The sequence below is a fragment of the Lissotriton helveticus genome, chromosome 4_1 (genome assembly GCF_964261635.1).
Source record: "Lissotriton helveticus chromosome 4_1, aLisHel1.1, whole genome shotgun sequence".
Lineage (NCBI taxonomy): Eukaryota > Metazoa > Chordata > Amphibia > Caudata > Salamandridae > Lissotriton > Lissotriton helveticus.
The window spans coordinates 1,634,368,672-1,634,387,778 of record NC_136063.1 but is presented as its reverse complement, the minus strand read 5'-3'; the positions used below and the strand labels follow the sequence as shown (position 1 = coordinate 1,634,387,778).

The following is a 19,107-nucleotide window of genomic DNA, read 5'->3' as shown; positions in this document are numbered from 1 at the left end:
CTTCAGAAACAGTCGTTTTAAGCATAAATCCAGGATTGATTATGTTTTCTTCAGTTACTGTCTAAAGGACAATCTTATATCAATAAACTATTTACCATCACACCTATCAGACCACTCCGCGATAGAATTTATCATGAAAATAGGTATTCTAGTTAAACATCCTTCCTGGTCTTTGGATCGGACACTTTTGTTGGAAGAGGAAGAGCTCAAATTTTTGTCAGATGAAACCTTATCCTTTTTTGATATTAATAAATATTCTGCTACACCTACAGTGGTTTGGGAGACCTTTAAAGCCTTCCTAGGAGGGCAGATTACAAACAGAGCCTCCTATAGACGGAGGATATATAATGAAAAAATTAAGACATTTTAAAGTGATATGAAGCTTCTAGAATCAAGATTGGACCTGACATTAGCTACATCTCCAGAACATGAAAAACTTGCCGAATTGAAAAATCATATGGAAAATACTTTACAAGAAAGAATAAATAAAAGGTGGGAAGTGAGTAAATCCTCTCACTTTGAGTTCGGGGAGGCTGCAGGGAAAATATTGGCATGGAAAACAAAAGCTGATAAAGCCCTTAACTATATTAGAGAAATCAAGGTTATAGGAGAAACTGAGACTAGATCAACTAATCAAGAAATAGGAAATGCCTTTTTTGAATTTCTTGAGGAGATCTACAAAGAAGATCTACCCAATGACCAAAAAGCAAGAGATAGATGGCTAGATGCTATTACCCTTCCAACCTTATCAATCACCGAGAATAAATCATTAGAGAAAGAGATCTCAGTGGAAGAGGTAATAAAAGCAATTCATCATTCTAAAAAGGGAAAAGAGGCAGGGCCAGATGGTTTGCCGGGAGAAATTTACAGATCTCTTGAACACATCATCGCCCCAGAACTCACGGCAATTTTTAATGGCATCCTAATAAATGGAGATCTACCACTTAAGTCTTGCGGAGAAGCTACCATAGTACTCATTCCTAAACCTGGAAAATCTCCATTAGAGTGTGGGTCATACAGACCAATATCACTTCTTAATAGTGATTATAAAATATTCACAAATATCCTCTCTACTAGACTTGCCAGCGTCATTAACAATATTATTCACCCCGATCAAAAGGGTTTCATCAAAGTGAGACAACTAGCGGAGTTAACCCATGAACTAATAGGGGCCATAGACATCGCAACTGCTGTCTCCGCACCCTTGGCTACCTTGACATTAGACGCAACGAAAGCGTTCGATAGAGTCAATTGGCTCTATCTAAACGATGTATTAAAAAAATTCAATTGTGGGGAAGGCTTTTGCAGAACAATTAAACTACTATATATTACACCTTCTGCCAGGTTAATGATCAATGGGGGCCTAACCGACGCTTTCAATATAACAAGAGGTACAAGGCAGGGCTGCCCGCTTTCTCCGCTCCTCTTCAACTTATATATCGAACCGTTCGCTCAACTTTTAAGGAACAAGGCTAATATTCCATCTTTTAGCTCTGGAGAGTGGGAAAAGCGGGTAGCATTATATGCAGATGATATTTTGGTCTGTACATCTGACCCAGTCAAGGCACTTCCAACAATTATCACATGTGCTGAGAAATTCGGCCAGATATCTGGATATGACATCAATTCTAGTAAAACGGAGATTATGGTATGGAATCTACCAAATATCCAGTTAGGGGAAATACCTCAACATCTATGCGGTATTTAGGAATAAGAATAACTCAGGAAGTGGAAAACATTGAATCAAACAACCTAGAAAGAATACATACTGAAAGTAAAAAACTTTTAAAGTCCTGGTCTCACTTACCATTATCTATAACGGGCAGAGTAAATTTAGTTAAAATGTGTATCCTCCCTAAGTTTATTTTTATTTTTAATACAATTCCAATTGCATTTGAACAGAAACAAATTGAAAAATCCCAAAGAGAAATTAATTCATTTATATGGAACTATAAAACAACAAGAATAGCATGGAAAAAATTAAGAAGAAGAAGGGAAAAGGGGGGCCTGGCGCTCCCAGACCTGTTATACTATTCATGGGCCTTCCAGATGTCACACTCAAGGATGTTATTAAAAACACCATCTAATCTAACTCCTAATTCCATGTATAAAGCAATGTTATTGGGGGCAAATTTAACACCAGAGGGTTTCATGTTTAAATTTGGAAGTCACAATTTTAAAAAAAAAATTAAACTTAAAATGGTACAATCATGGGCTAAAAATTGGAATAATATAAGGAAAAAAATAGGTTTGTCATATTACTCTACATATTCCCCAATATGGGACTCACCCGGCTTACCATTATTTTTGAAAGACAGCCTCTCAAATAACATAAAACAAGCCGGAGTTCTAAGATGGGGCCCATTGGTTGTAGACGGGAAACTAATATCCTGGAACGATTTACAGGAGCTTGTGGGAACAGGATTATCGAGTTTTAAATATCTTCAACTCGATAGTTGGGTGAGATCACAGAGTCGCATAGATACCAACATTGGGAAAATTAGCATATTAGAACAAATGCTGGTTGAGCGACCCACTGGAGGGAAAGAAGTAGCCACATGGTACTGGCAAATACTAGAAGAAATCGATGGGGAGTTTAAACTACCAGATAAGTTATGGAGAACAACGATTAACATCCCATGTGAAGAGAAATGGCAACAATCCTGTGGCTTGCTGTATAAAACGGTAAAACCCGCATGGTTAAGACGTAACCATTTATTTTCAATTCATCGGGCATACATAACTCCATTAAAACTGTCTAAATTCCTACCAGATAAAAAATGCAATAAATGTAACATGGTAGGTGCAAATGACATACACATGTTTTTAGATTGCCCTGATCTTTTGAAATTTTGGGAAGACGTGAAGAACACCTTGAACTCTATTCTACATACATCTCTGTTAATAACTCTTCCACTAGTAATCTTTGGGATAGATGACAATATAAAGGGCAAGGCGAAATCTTTCCTTTTCTACGCAATCTTACTGGCTAGAAGACAGATTTGTATACAGTGGACGGAAAAAGCTCCCCCATTGCACTCTAGGTGGCTTTCATCCTTATATGAAACTTCTAAAATGGACCTTAAAAGAACAGCTAGCAAACGTAATTTGGCTTTTTGGGATCTTTTAATTAACTGGAGGTGAACCCGGGTTCCCCCCCCCCCCCCCCCCCCCCCCCCGGGTCCGATGATTATGCCATCAACGCTCCGGGACCAGGGCCAGCTTAGAATCGATTTGGTCCTACAGGTTGAAAAATAGCTAGATGGAGTTAAAGAAACCCCCTTTCTTGTTTTGGGACCTCTCTGCCACCGATAAACCAAATCACGTCTCTAAGTCGTGCAAGGTGGTTGGTATTCCTTCGGTTGAAAGGGAAGGCAAATGAGGACAAAAAAAAAAAATCATCCCTTTACTACATGATGCCTAAAATGTAAATTGCACAATAGTTTAGCGAAACATTTTTAAGTTGCAAATATTTTGCACATCTTACTTTGAAATCAAACAACAACCAATTTTGCTTTCCGGGTTGTGTATGAATTTGTATGTAATAGGGGAGTATTCTGAAAGTATTTTAAACAACCTTATTTACATTTTTTTTTTTTTTTTACAAATCAGCATATGTTTTTATACTGGAGCCACGGTCTGTAATGCAAGCTGAACTCCCACCTCCCTGCATTTCCTTTCCTTAGAGGGATCGCGCCAATAGGAAACGTTTTAACATTAATGAATTGTAGATACAAGCTGGAACAAATTTAGGTAGAGTCAAATCCTTCCTATAGTGGAAGAGGAGCCTCCTAAAAAAGATTCATACTGTAGCCAGCAAACTGGCAGATGTCGGGTTTATGGAACAGAGGGTGGGATCTATTTATCCAGTTGCCTAAATAAGCATGAAACTTTCCTTAACCCCAAATAACAAGTCCTGGGGTCTGGCAATAGGCCACTAAAACACAGAATGAGTGAGAAGAAGGGGAGCTTGAGGCTGTTCCACCTAGGGCTACACTCATTTTTCATCTAGCAAATACCCATAGTACTTTATCATAAATGTTCGCCAACAGTTACATGTGACCCCAAAAACACACAATTAATACCATTTAATACTAAAATATACATTTGAATGGGCTTCTGAACTGCACGGGTTCTTCTAGGCACACCCAAAACTAGAAACCAGTTCGGTCTGAAGCTGAAATACTAAATTAGTACCAAAGAATGGCAGGCCAAAAGTGTTTCTCCTTTCATGCCTCAAGGGGGTTAGGGATCACTGAGACTGTTGTCAAAACCGAAAACAAGCATTGGCATAGCCAATAGGTCTAGTTATGCAGCACAATATCCTTACAGCAACAACATTAACTGTTGCATGGCTAAACACTTATGAGGTCCCAAAGGCGAGACCTATTGGCTATGCCAATGCTTGTTGTGCATGTGACAGAGGATTGACCCTCTCCAAGTGTCAGGAACTATTGCGGTTTGATACACATTTCTGAAAAGCGGGGTAAGCATCTTTGCCCTGTTATCAGGGGCTCATTTAAACCAGGATGCTGGTAGACATATGGGCCCTTTCCTTGCCTGGGTAAGGGCCTATAACTCAAGGGACTAGGTTATGGTGCTATTATATATCAGAAACATAGGCGTGTAAATGAGACCCTATATTATAACATACAGGTCTACATAGGCTAACTCTACACATTTACCTCTCTAATGATATCTGTGGCCCCGTGAGTAGCATGCTAATGATGTTACCTATCCACAAAGCTCTCATCAGCAAGCAGAGGAAACTGCAGCATCTCACACTTCCTGCTCCATGTGCCCAACTGAGAAACATTAAAGAATGATCTAGATGAAAACTGGTGATGTAAGAAATTGAAAAAATATATAAAATGCAGGAAGTGCTAGATAGCAAGCTAGCATGAACTCACGTTGTAACACATACTGTAACATAAGGTAGTATTGAGTTGTTGAGCCCTTGGTTACTTCCGTTAAGATTGTCTAGCCCGGCTTCCTACGTCATTGAAAATAGCTTGAGGTGTGGGTATCACTGAATGTGCAATTTTATATCACACAAACTTGTGTCGAGGCAATGAAAGTGCTTTACTTGAGAATCAGATTGCGTTGCACAAGGTCAAAATTATTTCTTTTATAAACAAGAAGTTATTAAGTGATTTGCCCAGAATCACAGGATGCTGTGCTGGTGCTGGGGCTCGAGCGTGTTCCCCCAGTTCGAACGTCAGCAGCTTTGGCCATTAATTCACGTGGATTCCCTCACCTTGTTAGTTGGTTTACACATTGTAAGCTCTCCATGACCAGTTCAGATGCCCGCTGAAGCAGCGTCATCGCCCCTGCGTGACAGATTGGGAAAATCTTTCCGGACACATCGCATGAGACACCGCGCAACAGTTTGGGACAAGTGTATGGAATAGATTGCATGGCAGATGGTTCACAAAGCTTGTGCCAGCTTGACAATCGTCCCTATCTCTGTGTGCACGAGAAAGTCTCTAATGATATCTGTAGCCCTGCGAGTAGCATGCTAATGATGTTACCTAGCCACAAAGCTCTCATCAGCAAGCAGAGGAAACTGCAGCATGTCACACTTCCTGCTCCATGTGCCCCACTAAGAAACATTAAAGAATGTTCTAGATGAAAACTGGTGATGCAAGAAATTGAAAAAATATATAATATGCAGGAAGTCCTAAATGGCAACCTAGCGTGAACTAGTTGTAAAACATACAGTAACATAAAGTAGTATTGAATTGTTGAGCCCTTGGTTACTTCCGTTAAGATTGTCTAGCCCGGCTTCCTACATCTTTGAAAATAGCCTGAGGTGTGGGTATCACTGAATGTGCAGTTTTATATCACGCGAACTTGTCTCGAGGCAATTAAAGGGCTTAAGTGATTTGACCAGAATCACAGGATACTGTGCTGGCGCCGGGACTCGAGCGTGTTCCTCCAGTTCGAACGTCAGCAGCTATGGCCATTAATTCACGTGGATTCCCTCACCTTGTTAGTTGGTGGACACATTGTAAGCTCTCCATGACCAGTTCAAATGCCCGCAGAAGCAGCATCATCGCCCCTGCGTGACAGATTGTAGAGCTCCTTCCGGACACATCACATGAGACACCACGTTTGGGACAACTGTATGAAATAGACTGTATGGCAGATGGCTTACCAAGCTTGTGCCAGCTTGACAACCGTCCGTATCTCTGTGTGCACGACAAAGTCTCTAATGATATATGTAGCCCCGTGAGTAGCATGCTAATGTTACCTATCCACAAAGCTCTTTACTGCCTTGCCATTAGTAACAATCGCGTAAACACCAAACTGTGATTATGTCTGATGCTCCAAAAATCCTTCCTTAACCCCATGCGTGCGTCGGCCGGCCGACGTCACGGTGGGCGTGAGCGGAGGACAGCCGGGGGCCGTCCGGCCCACGCTATAAATCGCCCGCACCACGGCGAAATTTTCGCCGCGGTCAAGGGGTTAAAGGGTGAGTAGATGTGAGTCACAGACACTGGACACCAGGAGGCTTAAGTATCGCGTTCTGGCCAATTGTTGAGCTCTGGTGGATATTCATCTATCAGACACGTTAAGGGGTTGGTTGCAAAAGAGCTGATCCCGCGAGCAGCATAAACTTAATCTTCATGTTACTAATGCTTTAAGTGTAATATATGAAAGTTTCCCTAAATGACGCTTTTCTTCCTAAAAGAAAACAAGATTTGGCCGCGAGCAAAAAGAAAAGGTGCAGCCTTTACCGGGAGCACCAGGAGAACAAGAAATAAGCATTGACCGCGAGCAAAAAGAAAATGTGTGGCCGCGACTGGGAGTTGTGTGTGTGCGCACGAGCAAAAAATACAATTTAAAGTGAGAGGAAAGCCAGATGGCGCCTCTGCGCTGCACAGGGCCGCGAAAGTGAAAGTGATCGCGATGCACTTAATGACCCGTGACAAAGGAAAGACAGATGGCGGCTGCGCGAGTGCACACACGCGTAACTGCAAGCTTGAGGCCACCAAAAGCCTGTGGTAGCACTTTAAAAACCCACTTACTAAATGTATCGCAGAGCAGCGCATGCGCTGGCTCAGGCGAGACCTAAACAAGGGGAACTCCACCAACAAAACAACACATTGGCAATGCCAATAGGTCTGGCTTCTAAACGCACTGTCAAACCAGACCTAAAATTCCATGTCGGATAATGACTTCCCTCCTCCCACATGTGCTGCTGTCAGAGAAAACCACCACAAATGATCTAGGTATCCAAGACACTTTAACTGCATTACAATGTAATGTGTGTATCCCCTTGAAAGTTCAACCTCAGGCAGCTGGATAAATAAACAAAATGATCATAGTTACGCGGAGTGGAGGGCAAGCACCTTTTTGTGAACCTGTACAACCTCTACCTAATCAAAACATGTACTCCTGACTGCCAAAACGGGGACAGGGCCAAAGCCCCTCTCCAGGTTGTTCCCATAATTGTTTGGCAACACCTGTGCTGTCAAGCCAGACCATACAAATTGGTGTGGATGTCGACTGCACAAGTTGCAGGACACTCGTCTGTATATGTGTAATAAAGGCAATTCAACAGGTAACAATACAATTTAAAACTTTGACTATCTAAGTTTCTGAAGGCCCTGATAGCAAAGAAAGTTGAACACGCAGTATTCATTTCTGCCAAAAATTGTCACCTAACATTTCTTTAGTGATTTTCATGTTTAAAATAAACAGTAGCAACAGTAAGACATTAAATTGTAAAATATATCTGCAGTAAGGTATTCAACCACAATTCTGCGTAACTTAGACGGCAATACCGCACAGCCTCTCCACTCGACCACCCCTCCTACCACAATATCAGTCTATATCAAATCATTAACAGTTCAGGTACCAACCCCGACCGTTTCTCCATGCATGTCTTGGCTAACTGTGTCCACCACTAGATTATATATTGTGTGTATGTACGATGAGGAGGGGGAGCCACTGTCTGCGGTGAATTTCTCTAACATTTTGATCTGCAGATGTCAAAGATTAAAAAGTCAGAATTTCCTATTTAATTGATTTAACATAAAAATAATGTTTAGAGCAAGATATGGAATAGGAACTATTTGAGAGGTATGCAGTAGTATACAAGTCACAATAAATAAAAGAAATATCATAATAGTAATTCATTACCAACTTATTTAAAAAATCCTTTAAAATGTTAAAAGGACATGTTTACTTTATCCCCCAGTAAAAAAAGAGTTTTGGCTGTGGGTTAGGATAAGGGCTGGGCCAGCTAAAAGAACATATCTCTCTACAGCACTCTTGCACGCAAACGTCCACAAAGAGCAAACTCACGTAGTCCACAGTGCTTGTCCAAGTGTGGCTAATAATAGATAACCTCAGTGGGCATTGAGGTTTCAGTGTAGGTAACCTCAACAAGGAGTTGTTTCTGTCCTTTAACTCCAGTTCTGTAGTAGGGGTATCTCTATTATAGTCATAATCTAGTGAATAGTCCCGCCCATGTGCGTGGACCCCAGAGCAATCAAAAGTAATCTCTTAAACTGTCAAACATTGCAGAACTGCATCGACACTTAAGAGAGAATTTAAAGACAGATAATGCAGCCTATATCCACAGGCTACACTGTCCAGCACTTCAACTAGAAATTCCACCAAACTCCACAAACAGCACAGCCTGCCCAAGGTTTTCCAAGAGAAAAACCTTGCCTTTAACAGCAAAAACCTCTGGAATGATAGAGAGGAAGAGGTGGACAGACAAGCCCCATAGGCTGCCATTATGTTGCTCAGAACAGGATACTGTGCCTTTAAGAGAACTTTCCAGAAGTCTCACAGTATCCCAGAATGCACTGCAGGTCCCTTTTACTTTCAGTTCTTTTTGAAGGCGTAACACGCCAGATCTCTAGTATTTCTTACATGAATATCGCTCTCCACCGGGGATAAGGGCAGGCGCTTATGACTATAACAGAGGTACCCTTACTACAGAACTGGAGTTACAGGACAGAAACTACTCCTTCTGTAGTAGGGGATCTCTGTGTATAGTCATAATCTAGTGAATAGAATGGCAAGCCCATCCCCACACCAAAGCGGCGGTGGAGAAAAGAGAAATAACACCACTATTGTGCGAACAGATTTCGCAGCGAAGCCTGCCCAACCTGAGCGTCTGCACTGGCATCAGTGTCCAGGCAGTAATGCTTAGTAAAGGTATGGACCGACTTCCAAGTGGCCGCCTTGCAGATTTCTGCAATTGGAACATTACGGAGCAAAGCAGTCGTGGCCGCTGTGCCCCTGGTGGAATGAGCCTTAGGTTTACCCCCTAAGGTCTTATTAGCCTTTTGGTAACACAATTGTATACAGGACACAAGCCACCTCGAGATGGACTGTTTAGAGGTAGCAAGACCCATCCTGACTGATACATAATTAATAAACAATTGGTCTGACCTACGAATATCCTTGGTTTTATTCAGATAAAATTTCAACACCCTCCTGACATCTAGGGAATGCAGGGACCTTTCCGCTGGAGAGGAAGGATTCTGAAAAAACATAGGTAAAGTTATGGTCTGGTTAACATGAAAATCAGATATAACTTTAGGAAGAAATTTAGGGTGAGTAAGCATAACAACCTTAGCAGCATGAAATACAGTATAAGGTTCTTGGCAACACAACGCCTGAATTTCACTCACCCTGCGGGCCGATGTAATGGCCACGAGGAACGCCGCCTTCCAGGACAGGTGCAGTAAGCCTTATGGATAGGTTCAAAAGGCTCCTTCATCAATCTGGACAGCACCACATTCAATTCCCATGAAGGTGAAGAAAGCCGGACAGGAGGGAACACTTTCTTCAAGCCTTCCAAAAAATCTTTGATCACAGGGATCTGAAAGAAGGAAGTCTGTGAAGGGCATTTCCTGTAGGCAGTCAGCGTAGTCAGATGAACCTTAATGGAATGGAGATTAAGGCCAGACTGCGCCAGATGTAGAAGATATGGAAGGATGACATCTTCCTTACACGTCGTTGGGTCATAGTTCTTGGACTTGCACCTGATGCAAAACCTCTTCCACTTGTAAGCAAAAGAAGTCCTAGTGGAAGGTCGCTTAGCCTCCTTCAGTATGTCCATGGAATCTTCTGGTAGATTCAGATGGCCTTATTGCACTATCTCAGAAGCCATGGCGCCAAACTCAAAGACGAGGGGTTGGGGTGCAACATCTGCCCCCGAACTTCGTGAGAAGGTCCGGCCTGCACAGCAGCCGTATGTGAGGAAGGAGAGACCGGTGAAGCAGGTCCGTGAACCACCACTGTCTGGGCCATTCCGGGGCAATCAGGATCATCCGCTCCCTGGACTGGGACAGTTTGTTGAGCACCACCGGAATCAGGGGAATGGGTGGAAAAGCGTACAGAAAGCTGTTCGACCAGTTGATCCACAACTCATTCCCCAGCGTCCCCGGCTGGTAGTACCTGGAGGCGAAGTCTCGGCATTTGCTGTTTTCGGGCGGTGGCGAACAGATCTACGTCTGGAGTCCCCCACCTTGCGAAGACTTCTCCTAGTACTTCGTCGTTTATGACCCATCCGTGGTTTTTCTGAATCAGTCTGCTCAGTGTGTCTGCCTGAACATTCTGCACACCTGGTAGCTGGGTAGCCGTTATCGTCAGTCCTCTGGCTAGCAGCCAGTGCCAGATTCCCCCTGCTTGTTGAGGTAATACATCGTGGCCATATTGTCCGTCTGAACAAGCAGAGAGTTGGTCCGGAAAGACGGATGAAAGGCCTTCAGTGCCAAGTGAACAGCTCTGAGTTCCAGGAAATTGATGTGGTACGTGGACTCTGTCGGGGACCACGTCCCTTGAATCTGTAAGTCTCCGGAGTGCGCCCCCCAGCCGTGGAGAGACGAATCTGTCACGATAGCCTGCGTAGGAATGTCCTTGTGGAAGTGAACCCCTCTCAGGAGATTCTCCGCCGAACACCACCACTTCAGAGACTGAAGAGCATGTAGAGACAGCCGTATCCTGTCGTCCCAAGATCCTTTCCTCTGATCCCACTGATCCTCCAAGCACTCCTGCATTGGTCTCATGTGCAGCCGTGCGTGTGGTGTGAGGAAGATACAAGAGGCCATCGATCCCAGTAGAGAAGACACCGTCCTCACTGTTGTAGATGGAGTGGTCATAAGAGCCTGAGCCTTCCGATGGAGTGATAACCGTCTCTCCTCTGAAGGAGACACGCTTGCAGACAGCGTATTGATGGAGGCTCCCAAGTACTGAATGCACTGGACCGGAGTCGGGACAGACTTGGACATGTTGATGTGCAACCCCAGCTTGTTCAAGAGAGCGCACGTCTTCTGGAAGTGCGCTTGAGCTTCCGAGAAGGAGGAGGCCTTTTCAACCAATCGTCCAGGTAAGGGTAGACAAACACCTTGTTCTTCCTCAGGTGTGCAGCTACCACCGCCATGCACTTCGAGAATGTTCTGGGCGCAGACTTCAGCCCGAATGGCAGTACTGTGTACTGATAATGATTGGTGCAGATTTGGAATCGCAGGAACTTACTGTGTTTGTGTGCAATGGGCAAATAGAAGTACGCATCCTGTAAGTCTATAGCACAGAGCCAGTCCCACTGTTGCAGCTGAGGATAAATCTGATGCAACAACAGCATGCAAAACTTCTCTCTGCGAATACACTTGTTTGCTTGTCGCAAATCCAGAACGGGCCTGAACTCGTTCTTGTCCTTCTTGCGAACCAGAAAGTACCCGGAGTACAGACCTCTTCCTCTTTGAGACAGAGGTACGTCTTCTATCGCCCTTTTCCTTAACAGGATATCGACCTCCGCCTGGAGCTCGCGCAGTTGAAACTGCGAGCTGACCGGTGGAATGGAGGGAGGCGGGCTGGTGAAACGAAGACTGTATTCATTGCAAACAATGTTCAGCACCCACTTGTCCCGAGTAATTTTTCTCCACTCTGCCAGAAAAAATTGAACGCTTCCCCCCACCGGAGCAGGTGACGGATGAAGGGGAAGTAACCGCTCAGGGTCGAGACCCAGCTGGGCCTTTGTTCGCTGCCGCGGACAGTTGGCCGCCTCTACCCTTCTGGCGTTCTGGAAGGGCTTCCGGAACTGCTGCTGCTGTTGTTGCTGCTGTCCCGAATTATGTCCTCGCCCACGGCCTTGACCCCCGAACCGTCTCTGGAACGGGCGGTAGGTCTTCTTCTCTTTGGGCTTTTCCAGCCCGACTGCCATCAGGGTCTCGGCCTCCGCCTTCATGAGGGCCAATTCGTCATCCGCATGTTTGCCAAACAGGGTTTCACCCGAGAAAGGCAGATTGGCCACCCGCTGCTGAGCTTCGGGCTTGAGTGACGTAAGCCGAAGCCATGCATCGTGCCGCTGGTTGATACCATGACAGTACCCGTGTGCAGCCAGGAGGGACGTATCCGCAGCCGCGCTGATGAGCTGGTTCGATACCAGCATACCCTCCTTAAGGACCTCTTGAAAGTCTTCTTTTTTCTCCCGGGGAAGGAACTCAGCGAACTGCTGTAGGGACTCTCATAGGGCACGATCGTACCGCCCTAGCAAAGCCGCAGCGCTGGCCGCCTTCATAGCAGTAGAGGCCGTCCCACAGACCTTTCTGCCTGCTGAGTCACTCCAGCGGCTCTCCTTATCCGGAGGTACAGTAGAGGACGGGGAGGTGGCATGTTGCTTCCTAGCCGCCGTCACTATGACAGAATCCGGAGTAGGATCCATCCGAAGAAAGGCAGGGTCAGAATCCGGGGCCCTGTACTTCTTAAGGAGCCGCGAGGGAGCAGACTTCGTCACCGCAGGGGTGAGCAACAACTCTTCTGCAGGTTCTACCAGCCCCGGCACCAGGGGTAGTAAAGGTCGAGACAGGTGTTTTTTATGCAGCGTCTCGAAAATCACGAATGTTGTTGGAGTAGGCACCGTGATACCCAACTTCGCTGCACCCCTCAGGAGAACATCCTGGAACGTGCTGATGTCGTCCACCGGCGATACTCTCGTCCCTGGGGATTCCGACAAGGTCGGTGAGTAGGTTCTGGTCCCGGAGGAATCCGTGCGGGACCGTGACTGTCTCCTCCTGTGACGTTGTCTCGATCTCGTGGAGGACCTGTGACGACTTCTCAATCTCCCCCTCCAATCTCCTTGGCTTCGGGCGCTCAGCCGGCTTCACCGGAGCGGATGACTTTGGCCCGGCAGGGGCCCTCGGCCGTCCTCGGAGGAACCGGAGGAGGTCTGTCAGCCGGAAGTAGTGGTTGAGGTTGAGGAGGAGGTGGAAGTGGAGGTGGGGTGAGCGCCCGTGGCAGTGGCCCCCTAGGCAATGGAGGAGGGGGCGTAACCGACTTCGGCCTAGAAGGCGTAAACACTTCGGAATACACCGAGCCCGGTGATCCGCCCTCTTTTCTAGGCTGGAGCGTTGGCACTTGCCGCCTGCTCAACTGACTCCTGGTGCCAGAACTCCTTCTGCGCCTCTTCGGCGTCGAAAAACGTCGACCCAACGGCGAACGTCGGCGAGCGTCTCCTCCTCGACGCCGAATGCCTCTTCCATGACGTCGAACGCCTTAGTCTCGACGGCGACCTTCACCTCGACGGCGAGCGTATCCTCGACGGCGAGCGTCTCCTCGACGCTGAACGTCACCTCGGCGTCGAGGATCCCCTCGACGACGACCTTCTTCTCTTCGCCGACGGCGAACGGCGGTGTCGCCTCGACGGCGAGCGCCTACGCCGGACCACTTCTCGACGTCGAATACTCGACGCTGACGGCGACGAAATCGGCACCGGTGACTTTGACGGCGGTCTATTCAGTTCCCTCGACGCCGAGCGTCGACGCCGCTTCAACCCAGAGCCGTGGGGAGACGGGGAACAGACTGCAGTCATCCCTCTCAACGCCGTAGTCGGTGCAATCGACGCCGACGGAGAATGGGGATGCTTGCTGGTCTTCCTGCCCCTGGGGAGCCCCCCAGAGGCCTCAGCATGGGTAGAGGAAGCCCTTCCAGACCCACCTTGTTCCTTCAGTCTTCTGTCCTCCAGTCCGTAGAGCCTGATCTTCAGTCTGTCCCTCAGGGTTCTGCTAGAGAAGCCCTGGCAGATGGCACACTCCTCTGGGACATGAGATGAGGGAAGGCAGATGATGCACACCTCGTGTGGTCAGACTTGGCCTTCTTCCTCGAGCACTCCGGGCATTTGTCAAATAATGCAGGCATATTGGCAAATAAAGAGTGCACCAAGACAAACTCAAGGAAGTAACACCAAAGTACTTCAAGAAAAGCACTCAAAAAACTTGAAAACAGTGAAAAATCACCAAATAAACCTTTGAAAAGGGAGAGCTCAATGCTCCAGGGTCCTGGTTGCAGGAGCCGGAAAAAAGAACTGGAAGTAAAAGGGACCTGCAGTGCATTCTGGGATACTGTGAGACTTCTGGAAAGTTCTCTTAAAGGCACAGTATCCTGTTCTGAGCCACATAATGGCAGCCTATGGGGCTTGTCTGTCCACTTCTTCCTCTCTATCATTCCAGAGGGTTTTGCTGTTAAAGGCAAGGTTTTTCTCTTGGAAAACCCTGGGCAGGCTGTGCTGCTTGTGGATTTTGGTGGAATTTCTAGTTGAAGTACTGGACAGTGTAGCCTGTGGATATAGGCTGCATTATCTGTCTTTAAATTCTCTTAAGTGTTGATGCAGTTCTGCAATGTTCGACAGCTTAAGAGATTATTTTTGATTGCTCCGGGGTCCACGCACATGGGCGGGACTATTCACTAGATTATGACTATACACAGAGATCCCCTACTACAGAACTTTTAATTGCACTACTGGACCGATGCACCAGACACTTAATCTGTGCCTCTTATGCCACCATCTGTCTAACTCTGCCTGTGTGTGAGGGGTGTGATTGTGTGTGAGGGGTGTGATTGTGTGTGAGGAGTGTGCTTGTGTGAGAGCAGGGTAGCCACCATGTTTAGTCCATGCAATGCAGGGAGTGGAAATACTGTAGTGTTTGTATTAGAGGTAAGGGTGTTTTGATATAGCAGATTCAGACTATGTTGAAGGGGATTGCGGAGAGTCAGGCGCAGCCGACAGTTTGACATGTCGTCCCAGTGAGGGGGCCCAGTTACATTGCTTGCAGTAGTGCCAATAGCATCCTAGCTATGCTACTACCACAGCATTACCAGTGGGGAGCACTCGACTGGCTTCACAACTATTTCAGTTACAGAATCAGCAACTGCACGCCAGTATGTTTTGAATGAATGGTATGCCCAGCCTAAGTGCTCCGAGGTGCATACTGGTCTGGAAGTTGCATCCTCAACATCACTGGTAAATGGTCAAATAATGTGAGGGAGGGGTTGTGAGAAGTTGGCCTGATATATAATGTTCACTATTCTAGTGAGCACTTTGTATCAGTCCAAACAACCCTTATTGATGTTTGGTTGTAAGTCAACCTGATAGACCAGCTATCCTAGTAGCATGGACACGTGCAGTCTTTAGGCTAAACTCTAGAGGGCGTGTTAAGCCAGCTGTTTTACCATCACATTTACCCCTTGAACACCAAGTGAAAGGACACCACACAAGTTGTTATGAAAAATAAAGTATATTTATTTATAACAAGACTACCCTGGCTCTTTATGAGACAGGGAGCTAAGCACACAACACAACTCTTAAAGAAATACTTAAAGTCGCACAATTTACACAAATGCTCGAGGGGCACGAAAAACCATATACTACAAAAGTGGAATGCGAATTACTAGCAGGTAAGTAACTATTCTCATAGGCTTTAGGATCGCTAGGACTGGACTACTGAACCTTTAGATTACGAGCAGGAGGCCTAGGGACATCGTGTGCAGAGTGGGAACTCTCACGCGTAAGGCGGGAAAAAGTCTATGGAGGGTAGTAAAAGCAAAGTTAGTGTTCTCGGGCGAACCCGACTAGGTAGAGCTGAAACGACAAAGGATCCTGACACTTAGATAGTTAGGCTATGCTGGAGCACCGAAATGCTTAGGTTACCTAGCCCAGGGGCTGCGGCTGCATAGGTCTGAAAAGACGTCGGGAATCCTCGTTGCAGTCTATGGAGCCTGAAAGAAGAAGTTGCTGGCAGGCGACCAGTGAAAAAGTTTGTGGTGATCCAAGCCTGGATCGATGAAGAAGGAGACCTGTAAGCAGAAGGGACCAAGTTCTGAATCACTAGCCAGTGATTAGGTGGGCACCAGAGTGGCACCGGACGAAGTCACCTCGACCAGGTGAGTGGGCGACGCTGGGCTCTGCAGTCTCTCGGACCAGGAGGCGTTGTCGGTGACCAGGATGGAGGTGCGAGCTGTCCCACGGTGGTATCTACTGTCGACGTCGCTGGACCCAGGATTGGGGCTACAAGTCTTGGCAAATGCAAGCCCACGCGGTGGACTCAAAATGGCGTCTGGAGTGGACCAGGAGGGGCCGGGGTGCTCCTCTGTTGGATGGGAGCAAGGGCCAGTCTGGAGCAACCAGACCAGCGGTGTTGTCGTCGTGGTTCGTCGTCAGAAGGGCCACTAGCCAACGGGCAAGTGTCCTGGACAACGCGGTGAGCAGTAAAGAGCAGAAGGGCCCCACGCAGGTCTCGTGGATGCTGGAGGGCTGGACTTCGGTGCTGGAGCTGCTCAGGGTTGGGGCTTCTCGGACCCCAAAGCACTCACGTGAGGATCCCTCAGTAGTCGTGCTGGGCAAGCGTCGTGCAGTCTTGAAGATGGTCGGTCCCTCGAGGTCTCGTCACACCCACGAATCTCAGCGTAGCTGACGATGTAGGTAGAGGTCAGAGGTGCCAGGGAAGCCGGTTCTCGTCGAGCTGGGCAGTCTTGATCCAGAGGAGAGACTTACAGCAGACCGCGATGCTTGGATGGTGCCTGCTGCTGCAGGGTGACTACTCCTTAGTCACAAGGGTGAAATCTTGAGAAGAGTCTTGAGTTCCTTTCGTGGAAAGTAGTTTCAGGATTCAAAGATGATCTGATTTGGAAGGGGGCCTGCTCCTACCTTTATCCTGGGAAAGGGGGCTGGCACGCGACTAAGTCCTGCCCTATGGGTGGGACTAGGAGGGGGGTGGTTACACCCCTCTCCTTTGCCGGGCTTTTCCCCAGATCAGGGGCTGGAGTGCCCCTGGAACTGGTTCAAGCCGGCCTATGCATAGTGAGCACCGGGGTGCCACTTGCAGTCACCTTCCTCTAAAGCCCTGCCTACCTGGGATACACAAAATCCTGTCTGGGATGGTGCTGGCACCGCCCCGGACGGGAAACCCTTTGTCCAGGCCTCCGTTGCTGGAAGGACTCCCAGCAGCAGGAGGGCAGACTTGTGTCTCGGTGGCAGCATCCATTTTGTGGAGCTGAGGCTTGAGTTAACTTTAACCGGGGTTACAGCTACATACATGTTGTGTCCCTCTAGAAGGGTGGAATGCTAACCCCGTCGCCAGAATTGGCGAGGGGTTAGTATTCCAATTCGTATGACACCTTACTCGACATGTTTTGATAAAGCGATACCAGAGTTGGCATATAACCGCGAGGATTATAATGCACTTAAGAGTATATGGTATGCGTTATCATGGAACAGCTATTAGGACTTGGTTCCGCAAGCTGCAAACGGGCTCAGCTCATGCCAGAGCGCCATCTCACAAGATTCCAAGCACTCTGCCTTCAGGACTGTTAAGGCCTGCCATAGGAGTGACTGATAGGAATACATGTGTCCATTTTAGGGTTAGATATAGGTATACTATATCTAAAGCAAAGGGTGATTACACCACCTTGCCCCAGCTGTCGTGCAGCCAGTTGTGTCAGATTTGGATGGCCAGCCAGGGGTGGCATAATACATGCTGCAGCCCCTGGTAGGCCCTGGGTACACCTATGCCCTGGGTACCTAAGGTACACTGTACAGGGACTGATAAGGTGACTCAGTATCCAATTCGATATGTACCTAAGGTACATGGTATCTATTTTACAGAGAGAGCAGTAGGCCTGGGGTCCTGAATAGCAGGGCCCCAGGTCAACTAAGTCAGAAAACCAGCAAAACACCAGGCAAAAAGTTGGGGGCAACCATAGTCAGGGATCTACCTTCCTACAGGGGTATTTATTGTCCATTAATCATGAAACAACATCCCTTGACATTAACCATACACCAATGCGTGAGTGACAATCATGCAAGAGGAGCTTCATTAATACACTCTTTTAGCACCTCTTTATGTAATGTTTTTGCTGCATCTGACTGACCAGTTCTGTATGAATTTGTACTCTCTGCAGTGGGGTTCACTGTGAGGTTACAGTCTCCCTCCCTGCTACAAACAAAACTACCCCAGGGGAGTCTGTGTGGATAAAATATATTTTTATGTGGACGAATTTCCTTGTCAACAATGCTATCCCTCTATATGTCGTAAAATATTTATTTTTCTCACATGTAAATACAAATGGGGGTGCCACACTCGGTTACAAGTGCGTATGCTGCAGGGGTGAGACTTCAAAGCCATGATTCCAAGATATGCCATGACCAAGCATTTCTTTTTGGGACTATTCAGTCTACTGATATTCCAGGACCTAAACTTAACAGTACAGGCCATAGCTCAGCAATTTTATTTATTTTGTATTTATTTTTAATCTGCCATATCCTTCCCACTCTATCCGGAGCTATTGCCAACATGCCACCCACAAACTTGTTGTATGCTACAACACTGTTTGCCTGTTTGACATTCAACTTCCCTGGAACTCCTCATAACCCCACACCCCACACTGTCATAACTTTCAGTGCACATACCCAGTCCCAACAACACAAAACCTTTCCATAAGGGACTGTTTAAGTAATACACACGTGTTCAACCACAATAATCACCATCTCATCCCTAGTAACCAAACAGCATCTCAAAACAGTGAGTGATAAAGCAAGTCTGACACAACAGAACAAGTGTGGTGGCATCCCGGTAGGATAGTCACCACAAGGCTTCGGAGGCCACTCACTAACCCAGGCCTGAAGCGTAATCTAGTCAGCCATAGCCATACGTCTTCAGCACACTGCAACTTTACCCTTCACAGCCATTTCCAGAACTATTTCACGCTCTTTCTTCTTCTGATTCCATCAGGATGGGTTCTTGACGACTAGATAATGGGAGTATACTAGTACATATTTATTTTTGATATAAAACTATCACAAACCCC

At 46.7% G+C, this 19,107-nt stretch overlaps 1 protein-coding gene across 2 annotated transcripts in view; it reads right to left on the bottom strand.

The window, feature by feature from the left end:
* Positions 1–19,107, bottom strand: part of TRANK1 (tetratricopeptide repeat and ankyrin repeat containing 1) — a 1,265,441-nt gene that overhangs the window by 680,749 nt on the left and 565,585 nt on the right. The gene's annotated exons all lie outside the window — the stretch shown is intronic.